Below are 12,511 nucleotides of genomic sequence, written 5' to 3' on the forward strand. Positions count from 1 at the left end.
CGCTCAATATTGAGAGCGCTCGGTGTCCATCCCCTTCCATGGCTACCATGAGCAAAAGCCGCCCCAGAGCAAAAGCCACAGATGCCTGGCGAGAGCCAGCCGGATCCACGGCTACCGGCAGGCATTGATCTCGACAGTCGGCGATAACTACCAGCACCTAGTGCTGTGGATCCGTAGGAGATAGACAAACCTGTATAAATATTTAGCCAGCTCAAGTTAAAATTACTTGTTCTTAGAGCTGACTGACATGACATGGACTTGCGACCCGCACCGTTTTGCATAAACATACAGTCAACCAAGGATTTCTTGCAAAATTTTTTTTCTTTCTCCGTCTGTGAATTACCAAATTCTGAAAAGTCAGAATCAGTACCACTAAATTCACAAGTAAGCTACACAATCTTTTTGGTTATACCACCATCAAAATTTAGGGGGAACAACATCAAAGAGCACCGCCACACGACACGCGTGCCCCGGTGCTGGATGCGGTGCAAGCGCGGAGCCAGGGCCCAGCCCCCGGCCCTGCAGCTGCCCATCGGCACCATGAGGTGCGGCGCAGACGATGGTGAGACAGAGGTGGCTAGCTCATTTTGACAAATAAGTGATTCTGAGAAGATCATGATGTGTTTGCAGCCAGTTCATTGGTGTTGATAAAACATGCCAGTGTTCATGCTGCCTTTCTAGCCGTGCAGCTGCTGATTCAGCTTTTACTGCAAAATTGAAAAATAATGTGTGCTCAGTTTAAATTTGCCAATCTAGACACTAGCACACTCATTGAACAATTAGCTTGTGAGATAAGCTGTCACAGATCATATGGCAGGTTAATCACCAAAAACACATATTTGCCTTGTTTTTTTTTTTTTTTTAAATCAGTTTGATATGCTAAAGGACTCTTTTCTCCTTTCCTGTTCCAATTTTATGTTTACCTGAAACAAAAGAGGACTCTTGCATTCTCCAATAAATTTTCCCTTGAGATTCCCGGAGGATCCGTTAGGCATATTCTTGACGAGGAGGTGGATTAATATGAAAATGGGCAGCTAATTCCAGTATGATCAATAAGCAAAAGCAAGGCAGAACGTAGTTATCCAGTTTTCCTTACTCAGTATTGATAGATACCCCAGTAACATTGTCACAAAGAATTTGTGTCTTTCTCCTTTCTTACTAAAAATTGTGTATCCATACAGCATTATGATTTGTTCTCAGTCTCCTATGGTGGTACAGTGAGGTCACACAGTCCTCGTAATACCAACAAAGAATAGCTCTTTACTTGGACTGTGTTTTCATTATATTTCATAGTCTAACTTCTAAAACGCTCCAGACCCAACATTCCAGCTGAACCACCTACTTACTTGCAAGTAAGGCCCCAGCATCACGGATGGAGCATCAGCTGTGCCCAGGTCAGGCCATGGGAAGGCAACCTCCACGTAAGAGCTTGCTGCTGGAGAAATCATTTGATTCATACAGGCTCCAGCCCTGCAACTGATTCCACTGTACCTGTAAACCACATATCAAAGGGGTTTGTTTTTTTCTTTTCCTCATCTTTTAATACAAGAAACAAATCCCTAAGCATAATGCGATTCCAGAGCTGGATGAGATCCTGACCACAGCAAAGCCATTAAGAGCAATTAGCTTCAAAGACACTAGGATTTCACCTATCTTTACATTTAAACCTGCTTGGGTCAACTCCAATGACATTTAATTTAATAATCAGAAGGTTCATCCCATTTCCTAGTCAAAAGCAAAGTTTTATAATTTTACTACATTTATTTAAGCCTCTTTGCCTGTTTAATGTTGACCTGAACTGTACAGATTTTCAATATTGCTGGGCTCTATTAAATACTTGCTGCAGTTTATCCCTTGAAGTTTCCTCATTTCAGTGGGAAGGGAAATTATTCTTTTTCCACCCAATTTAATAAGACTTTTTACAGCATTTTACCAAAGGTAAAAGTCATATACATATCCTTGCAAAAAGAGCTAAAAGTCTTAGAAGACAATGATTTTAGAAAGAGTATGTCACTATTACAACTGGAAATGTTTGCAGAGCAGATGGGTTTTGAGATTGTTTTTGAAGAAGGAGATTTGAAGTATATTAATTCAGGATATTATTCCAAACAAAAGGGATACTGTGAGAAAGGAGATGATGGGAGAAATAGAAAAAAAAAAAAGACAAAAGGAACATATGCCTTTTGGATTCAGTGAGCCTGGTTTCTCCATAGAGTCTGTAAAGTGAGCTCACTGGTAGCCCCTTCACACTGGTGGAATGAGATCAATCTACTTTAACATAAAACAGAATTTGATTTAGTGTGTATTTTAAATAATAGATTACTTTGGGATCATTTTGGCAAAGAAATTAAATTTCATTAAAGAAGAGAATACCTTTAACCAAGAGGCAACAGAAAAAGCCACATGACAGAGTGACATGGGCAATAAGTACACAAACCACAGATAACAACAGCCACCTTTGTAGGAGGCAAACAAAATGATTTTCTGCTTTTGTGAAGCCTAACAAATGGTTTTCTAACACATGCTTTGTTCCCAAATCACTCTTTAACCAACCACTATGTTGCGCAGATTTACTTGTTCCCTTTAAAAAAAAAAAAAAAAAAAAAAAAAAGTTTATCTTTTAAACACTGTAGCAACTTATCCTTATCAGACCTCTGAAAGCACAGCAGCTAGTAGATACTGTGCTGGGGAAGCCTCCCTTCACCCTTCCTAATAGAAGCTGTTTCTAAAGATATTGTCAAGTATAATGTGATGATTAGAAATGACCAACCAACTCCCTGCCATCACACAATTTACTTGTTTCTGATTTGTTACTTAGGCAGCCTCATACATATAATAAGAGTAGACAGATCCAGTGCAGGATTGACAAAACATTATTTCTTTTCTATCTGCTGAGCTGGCTCTTTTGTAAAAACTCTCCCACTAATATATAGCTGAAGCATGCTGAGATAAGTTTCTGCTTGTCTGTTCATGTGCTGTATAGGTGCTTGCTGTACTTAAAGCAGATTACTGTCCATAGGAAAAATAATTCACTTGGACCCAGTAGAAATGCATTGAAGTATACCACACAATTTTCATAGAGATTAATGAATACCTTAGTAATAAGGTTCACCTCAGGTCTAGGGTTATGCTCTAGCAGATACCCTCCCTCTAGACCAAGAAAGCTGCAGCAGCAGAAAGCACCTGCAACACTTCGCTGTGCTGAAGTCAGCATAAGCCAAAAGCGGCACATGGCCCAGATAGAACCAGCTGGTTCCTTGGGTAGCCCCACCAGCTTAGGTCTCTGCTGAGATCCAGACAGCATCTTTAAACTACTGTCACAACCATGTAGCTGGGGGGGGGGGGGGGGGGGGGGGGGGGCAAAGGAAAGGAGGCAGTCACAAATGCACTTGTCTACCTCTGGAGCGAACCTCAGACAACTGGGGCAGAGGCCCAGGCAGACTCTGAGCTGGGAGGCCAAAGCCAATGTGCTGCTGGTTCTCTGTGTTAGCTGACAGTACCTCAAGGGACTTCACCCCAAAACATTAAATGTGCAGGGGGCACATCTGGCAATAACAAAAGGAAAAATCATTCTCAATGTCAGTGTCTCAACTTGCAACTCCACCATACCTGATTTATTACTCTTCTCCAGCTAAAGAGAAGCAGAGCCAGGACACGACAGGAGGCAGCCTCCCTCCAGGCACCCCCACTAGCAGGGTCAGTCAAGCAGCAGGCACAACTTGAACTTCCTCTCCCAAGAGGCTTTTAGCAGAAATCAGCTGTACAGCTGCCCTGGTCACACAGGTGTTAACCTCCAGCACAGCTGATCCAGCTGCCTGATTTGCCACCCTCTTCTCCTCCTCCCATCACAATCTGCAGGTGATAAACCAGCCCTTGAATGGTAATTGTATTTCAAATAGTCATTATTTCTCAAGTACGAATTCAGGCACCCATAGCATTATTTCATCACTTGGGTTTGACTCAAAACACGTCTCAAGCTGCCCGGTTAGGCAGTCCCAAAAGCTGCTAAGCCAGTCTTGGATCAAAAGTCATTTTCTCAGCAAGATGTATTTTAAGTGAATGTGCTGAACGGGATTAAAGAGAATAAAACATAGCCAAATATAGCTAGCAGGGGTTCCATACCTTTTAAAGGAGTTTGATTCCTGTAAGCGCGCAGGGACACCAAACCACTGTGCTGTTCACTGTAATCTGAGCTGAGAATAGAGAATGAAGTTCCTTTACAACCTGTGACATATGGCAGGTTTAACTAGTGTAAATTTAAAGAATAGGGAAGCTGCAAATTCCCCAGAAGGTGGAAGCTATTAGCATGAAATAATCTGTAAATAGCTACAATAGATGCTTTTTCATGTGGAGCATTTAAAACTGGACTAGCCAAAACACTGAAGCTGGTATATAGCAATCTTCTACCAGCAAAGGATTGATCTAGAAGAGGAGAAGAGTCCTTCTGATTACCATGACTGAATATTTATTCTGTTTCTATTACTTCTTTTACTTCAGCTGAAGCACAGTGACGAGGATATCACTTTGTGATACTGCAAGATGAACTTCTACTCAGTAAAGAACAGTAAAAAAACAGAGGTGTTCAGGTCACATGTTGATTATGCACATTTTTATGTGGAATTATCTGCAGTAGTATAAACTGCTTTGGGCCAGACGATCCTTAGTTACACCTGTGCAAATCCTGCTGAAAGCTAATAGAGTTAGACAAGTTTATCCAAAGTTGTCTTTTAAGTTAAAAAAAAAAAAGGAGGTCAAGCAATTTGGAGGAGGGCATAATTTAGCCTGCGGTGTTCTTATTAACAGTCAAAGTTAAAAAGGAAAGCATTCAGCTTGACTTTCAGATGTTAGGTGAAGTTTACAGGGCTAACAGGGATCAGGAAAAGATTTATTTATGTAAGCAGAGCACACTTGCTAAAATTCCATCGCAAAATAAATGAGAACCCCATACATCTTTTATAGATATAGCATAAACAGATTTCATTTGAGCTTGGGAGTTCCCTCTCAAGAGACTCACTTCTAGAATGTAAAAATATTCTAGTATGTAGTCATCTTAAGTCCAGGATGACATACCATACTCATCCCTTTCTAGAAACTATTTTTACTCAGATTAGGGATATTAAAAGCCTGAAAATTGTTCATGACACAAAAGTAGAAATTACACTTATCCACATAAGAAGTTAAAACAGTGAACTAAGTAATCTTAAAGATTATGTCACTAAGTTCAAAGCAAAACAAACAGGCAAACAGGGTTTCTGTTCTTCTTGGAGAAATAGCTTGTACACTGCTTGTAACCTGTAGCCATGCCACAAAAATGACCGTAGCCAACTGTAGCCATGCCACATTCCTGAAAGAATACTGTTACTAGGGAGAAGCACTACACTTCAGTGAAGGCAAATGGATATAGGGCTAATCAAAAAACCATTGACTCCTATTAACTTGGTGCTGGAGATCTGATGTTAAGAACACAGTAGTACCTAATCCACCAGCACCTGTGGATGAACTGAGTAGCATTAACATTTCCTTGAGTAGAAATTCAGTAAGACAAAGTAGTAAAAAGTTAGCCTTTACATCAAGGTGCAGTAGCTACGCTGATATCCTTCCAGAAAGAAAAAAAATCCTAACTTTTTCCAGTTTTTTTTTCTTTTGCCTTCGCTTTTGTTATACCAATGAGCTAACCGATGTAACCCAACCACTCGTGTCTGCCATTAGCAGATTAACTCCAGTGATGAGCTCCAACAGAGAGGTGGTGATGAGCACCTGGAGATGGTAACCTCTGGGATATGGAAAGAGGCTATAAGCCACAGTCTCTGCCTACCAATTTTGCACATTGCTTGGAGAACACAGTGGCTACAGAGAAAGTTTTTCAATCCTGTCATGGCTTGTGGAGTAGCATTTACTGCACTCTATTTGGAAATGTGCCCAGAAACAGAGTACATGCGAACTGCCTAAGGAGATGAACAGGTCTTTGCTAATGAACCTCTGAAGAAAGCCATGCCCTCCGTCCTGTCTCATATACATGGAGCTGATAGTACCTCTTACAGTAAGCATATTCAAAGCTTTCCATGATAAGACCTATTTTTAATTGCTTGCAACTTTGCCAGCATTGACCACTCCTAGAACTTTCCTATGCTGGATGCTTGCCTCATGCTGAAAGATTTTTGGTATCAGGTTAAACAGATGAGCTAATTTCAAGAATGATGGATAAGAGAATCATGTTTTACTGTTCAAGAGAAGAGAAGAAAAAACACACACTCATGCACACAGAGACTTTAATTTAGAATTTTTAACACTTTCAGGCTAGCAAGTAGAGAATTGAAATTTGGAAGACTGAAAGTATCACTCAGTGTCAGGGTGTGAAAAACCTCCCAAATTTGGCTAGGCTACAACCCTCCAAAATTCAGTTCCCATGTGAACAGTAGAGGCTTTTGGTACAGCCTGACAGCAAAATGCTTTGAATACGCAGTTTCTAATCCTGACTAAAGAAGCTTCTTCTGTAGTTGCACGATTGCCTTAAGTAATTTAACACCATGCATAAGAAACACTTCTCCTATGTTTTCCATAGCTTTAGCTCTGAGGAACGAGCTGTATAATTCAGAAGAAAAGAGTTGGGAAGGATTGGGAAAGATGGCAAGTTAGAAAGACTTCACAGAGATAGAGAACAGCAAAAACATGATGGTGTAAAGGCTGAAGAAAATAGAAGATTAGATTAGAATTAAAAAGGGAAGAAATGAAAAACAAGGAAAAGAAGGAACTGGGAATAAAACAGGGTAGGTAGAAACACAGTGGAGCAGTAACAGGCTAGGGTGGAGACTGTGATGACAAGGTCCCGTGTCAGTCCAGGCAATGGTCATCAAAACAGACAACATCTTGGACAGACACTGGCTAGTACCTGCTTGCAAATTAGTGGATCCTCATTATTACATGAGGATCTGTGGTGCATCCATCCTTTCTAGTCTGGTGTAGTTGGCAGGGTTTGGGTCCAGTCCAATTTCTCTCAAGTGTTTTATTGGGAGGAGTCTTATCTGCAGCAGAGCAGACCAGTACTAAGGAGGAGACCGGCAGTTTGACTGTGTGTTATACAGCATGTCCTTCAACCTAACGCACAGTCCCAAAAGGCGGAGTATTTTGTGGGTTTTTGTAAGGATTATAAAAGCAGGCAGCCCCTTGGCAGGTTTTTAGTTCCAGTATGGAGCACTAAATTACAGTAATAGCCTTTTGTTCTCCTTTCAGACAGAAAACTTCAGCTTCTCGTTCCTGACGTATTAAGGTATTTGTAATTAATTGTCTGTGTGTTCAAATAAACAGTTTTGACAAGTATGGCCATGACCTGTGAGACTTGAGTATAGTTTTTGGTTATTAAGTGAAACAAAGATATGTTCCACAATTTACAAGTTTCAAAAGTCTGCAGCGATTGACCCACGTAGGCACTATCTAGGAAGGCCCAATTTTCCTTTCCTCAGTTTTCTGCCAGAATGCCTAGGAATGGAAGGCTTTCCACCAACATACTAACAATCTTGTTCTTCTAATCAGAGATCAGAAGCAAAGTCATGCCATGTAGGAGATCATTTATCATGATAAAATTAATACATGGAAACTGATTATTTCATATTTTTTGCTGCAGTATAGCATGATGGAGGAATGGAAGGGTAAGATTGCCCTGTTGTAGTTATCAAGACCACACAGACTTTTCTAGAACCAAGATGTAATTAGGAAAATGTCTCTGACTAAAGCAGCTGTGCTTTTGCCTTTGAACTGGTCCTGAAGAAAGGCTCAGTCAGCATCTTGCTACTGCAAAACCTAAATCCTCAACCTCTGAGGTTATTAAAATTTTAGAGCACTTTTTTCCCTAATGAAAATCAAAGTTTAGTCAAGTCTCTAAGTAAGCTATATCTGAGGTAAGCTTTTCCTCTAAAATTTTAACTAGATATTTCACTTGCAGTTCTAAATATTACGTAATGTTGCTTCGTACAGCTGAGAAATAGCTGCATCGCACTGTAGCTCTCCATCATTCCGGTGGACGTAGTTCAACTACATAGAGCAGACTACATTGTGAGGTAGAAATTTAGTACCCTTCCTCATTTCAGCTACCTTCAGAATTAGATAACATACACGATTATTTTATTTCAGAGGCATCCAGGTCTACCTAGCCTTAAGGAAAGGATGCCTGGGAAATTAGGTAGGTCATTTCTGCTACAAATTCTAAAGATAACTGCAGTGCAACCACATGCGTCAATACTATCAGCTACTGCTAAAAGAAAATGTTATGTTTTCTTCTTGTGCCCCAGTTAGGAAAGAGGTGCATTACAGGAACTACATCACCTGGCCTGGGCTGATTAAGAGAGTATAGAGATTACTGTGCTTTAATTACAAGTCCATCTCCATAGTTTGCCTGATAACTTTCCATGAGACTGGTCTTTCTTTGTTTCCTCATAGATAATAGATACAAAAAAGACAAAAGGCATTTACATTTCTGTTTCTTTATTGTGGATGTAAATCAGACAAGGATTTGAGTACTCAGATTTTATAAGAGTAAAGCCTCAGATTTGTTCAGCCAAAATACTCCATCTCTGGGTAACTTTCACCGCTTTTTCTATCGCCCAGCTGAAAAGCCTGCAAATGTTGCTGGTAGCTATATTGAACTCCAGCAACTTGCACAGCTATCTCTGGCACTCTGCACTGTTTCCCTGGGTCTTAATGAAGACTTGATGTTTATTTTTTCCTCATGTCTTGTAATTTTTTGGCCAGTTCTTAATCCAAGCCATTTACTATTTATCACAGAGCTTCCAGCATCCATCAGTCAACAGCTGTTCAGCTGCTAAAAATGAATGATCAAGATTTCAGCAGGATTCTTTATGCATTTAAGATTCTACTTCTGAGAAATAGGTTTATGTGAGGTTTTAGAACTATTTTTAACAAACTTGACCAGCTCATTTTTTTATGCTGACTAAAATAAAACATACAATACACATTTGCCAGGATGAGACTCAAGCTGGTTGCTTTCTTGCAGCTAATAGTCACTGCAAACCTAGTTCCACATTTACTGAATGTGGTCTTCTCTCACCTTTCTTTTCTAAAAGGAGAGAAAAAGAACAATGAAAGAGAGAGAGAGAGAAATCAGCATAAAATTCCTTACCTCTGAGGTCTAATGTCTGGTATTTTGTAGTGAAGGTAGTTTGTATTCACTTCTCCAGCAACTTTGCTGTTTATCCACAGTTATTGCCAATGAACACTAAACAGGTAACATCAAAACAGGATTCAACCCCTTTAACTACCTTTTACAGTTTAGCTGGAGGTACTGTGTAGGTAGCTGCAGGTACCATGCTGTTCCCAGCTCTTGCCTTTTTTCCCCCCCTTCTCCTTAAGATTATACATATAAAATGAATACACTTGAAGCATGAGATGGTGGCAGAGGGCCTCTGTTTCATCGATCAGGCTTTTGCAGTGAGTGATTGTACTTTCAGAGATGTCTGAGTACAATAGGACAGCTGCATGTAATTTCATATCCCTGCATTGTACGCGTGCATCCATCTTCAGATGCTTTGTATATTATATTGCTTTAAGTGTGCTAGGTTTGCTAGATACACAAAGGTATGCCTGGTTACTGAAAATCAGGTTTCCATTGTAAAACAGCTTCTCCTGAGAATAAAGTCAGTTCAGAAATCTTAAATACAAGCTGTATAGGCTAATAGAATGTTCTTCATGTACAAAGCATTTTAATGCTAGAGAGTCTGTAATGTTGCTTAAGTCATTAATTTGACTATAGCAAATTCCAAACACTGTCTGAAAGCAAAGATCTTAAAATGTACCTAAAAAGACAACCAAAAGAAAGCTGTATTTATCTTGGCCATTTGACAACTTTTGTTCTTCATGCCACAGTTTTAAGCATTAAATTGCTTTTACATTGACTCACTATTTAACTTTAGACTTTATACCCAGGAGCCTTTTGGGAATATCTGATAACATATAAACACAGCTTTCAGAAATGGAAGCATTGTATTACACACTCAGGCTTCATTGGCTGATTTGGAATCTGTGAAGTGCTTAAAGAAACCTTCAAATACCACCCGAGACATGCAAGAAAATCATCTTTTTTGCTTGCTTGTTAAAGTTAATATAGATTTTTCAGGGACATTTTCCGAAGTAAGTTAGTATTTGGATTTAAATAACTTCTCAGTTACTTTATAGATATTTTTTCCATTACCATCAGTACCACAGAGTCAAAATTACTATGAAGGAGGAAAACAGTAATTTATTCTGGCTCATGTATCAGCTACCCAAGTCTTCTATTATATTATGGCTCTAACATCTTTATTGTTAATATGTTTTTACAGTCTTTTTCCAAGACTTTTAATGCTTTGTTCACCCTTTTCTTTAAACATAATTCATCTAGCATAACTGTATTTAACAAAACAGAACAAAATTTCTGTTTTGAATAATTTATAAGTCATATCACTTTAGAGCTATATATCCCACAATCACTGCTGACCACTGACCACATTGCTGAGACTGGAGTCCTAGTTTGACTAAAGTTTCTAAATTGCAGTTGCTGATAATCTAAAAAAGATTCTAGAAGAAGCTGGTTTTCTGAGTAACTTGTAAAGGCACCTCAGTGTCTTAATGACTCAATAACCTTTTTAAATCAGAAGGGAATTTACCTAGTAGCCAGATTTTGAGCGTACAGCCAGATTTCAGTGCACAGACCTGCAATCTTTTTGATCATGCAGGAAATCACTGCATGATTTTGAAAAGACCAGTAGGGGCTTTACCTAATCTTTAGACATCTAAATACATTTAAAGTCTGGCTTTAAGTTATGTTTAATATTTGATTTTAATTTTCTTAGTTCACCATTCTTACCTCTGAGTATTTTATCTGCTATATGAGATGACAGAGAAAAACTACACAGCAGCCTTCATGCAGAATGCTCCAGACTATATGGAGAGACACAATGCAAAACCTTAATGAAAGCCAGCTGAAATCAATGTGAGACATTTCACTGACTTCAACAGGTTTGGGATCTAGCCACAACTGACAAAAAAACACCGTTGATTACTTTTAGTAATGGCACTATTCATCGATTTAATTATTCCTCACAACTGAAAGCCTTTGAAAGGATTTATTTTTCCACACAATGCACAGATAAATTATACTGATAAAGCATAATGTGACACCATTATTCCCTAGGAAAATGGTCATGGCTATTGTTTTGTTTTCTGGATGTTTAATGCAACTAATTCTCCATTTTTCCTGAACATAAAAGCCTGCACACATGATCCTTTCCAAAGATGATCAAAGGAGCATTTAATTTCATGGCTTATCAATACGAAAATCTTCCATTTTCCTAATTTATGTTTATATTTATATTTATAGGCTGGAACCTGAGAGAAACTCCCACAGAAGAATAAAAAGGTATTAACCCTCTTGTGAAGCCTTCTTGTCTGCTTGCAGTTAGAAAAAAAGCAGCTGCTGCCTGATTGCTTCCTCCCTGCCTAGATGGCAGGCAGGAAATGAAGAAAGCTTTACTGCTTCTTCCTCCGCACCGATGCACCAGTTAGCGCAACAAGCAATGTCCAGAAGGAGGAGGTGCAGTTGAATTCCTCCACTGAATAAAGAGAGAATGAGGACTGAAGTGCGAATTCCTGGCTTGGGACAGCCAGAGAACTGCTACTCCAGTCCAGTCCCTGCACTCTACTGCAGATTACATCACTGCTATTCTTCAGTTTGCTCTTCTGAAAAATGTGAAGAAAAATATATCTTATGCAATATTTAGAGATTCAGTGATAAAAAGCACAGAAAGCATTGATGCTACAAGCTTCTGAGCAATTCTACTGGACAATTTGCCAAGAACTCCAAAAGCTGACAGGGATCCTTACCTTACAGGATCACAGCTTCAAAGAACTCAGCCATCTCCTTTTCAAGCATGTCATGAATATCCACCTACAAAAGATAATCATTCACATTTGACTAGGGCATAGGTAGAGTATATGATACAAGAGAGGAATATATATAAAAATGTCCTGCAGCTGAGTTCATTAACAAATTCAGAGCATAATTAATTAGTAGCCAAGGTTATGTCTCCAAGAATAACTAAATGTGACTGACGGTACTGTTCTGATTAAATGAGTGTCCATCCTAGAAGTGAGGGAGCTGTGAGACATAAAGAATGCGCAGAATCCCAGACAGAACGACACACATTCATCTTGTCTATACTTGCAGAATCATCAGCCTTGAGTAAGAAAAGACATATGACTACAGCTTTCTAATAAAAGCCTGCTTTACATAAGAAAGAGATTCATTAAATTGATAAGGATTCTGAAGTAGTTATTGGCTAACTGGGAAAAGTCAGAAAGGAGAGGTAGAACTATTGTGTACCTTTTTTTTTTTTATCATAAAATGTAGGTATTGGCATGGGATGATCCTTGATCAACAACATTGCAAAGCAAGTAAACACATGCTCCATTGCAAGCATATGATTAATCCCAAACCTCTTCAGCAAAACACTTAGGTTTGCAC

General features: G+C 39.2%; 1 long non-coding RNA gene across 1 annotated transcript in view; it reads right to left on the reverse strand.

The window, feature by feature from the left end:
• LOC135329218 (uncharacterized) overlaps positions 1–11,937 on the reverse strand; it is a 160,632-nt gene extending 148,695 nt beyond the window's left edge. The window contains exons 1-2 of the long non-coding RNA XR_010390587.1: positions 11,872–11,937; positions 1,347–1,491 (exon numbers count right to left, since the gene is read on the reverse strand). This is a non-coding gene — a long non-coding RNA (uncharacterized LOC135329218). The remainder of the gene's footprint in view (positions 1–1,346; positions 1,492–11,871) is intronic.
• Between the last annotated feature and the right edge of the window lie 574 nt (positions 11,938–12,511).

Source organism: Dromaius novaehollandiae, chromosome 9 (assembly GCF_036370855.1).
Source record: "Dromaius novaehollandiae isolate bDroNov1 chromosome 9, bDroNov1.hap1, whole genome shotgun sequence".
Classification (NCBI taxonomy): Eukaryota; Metazoa; Chordata; class Aves; order Casuariiformes; family Dromaiidae; genus Dromaius; species Dromaius novaehollandiae.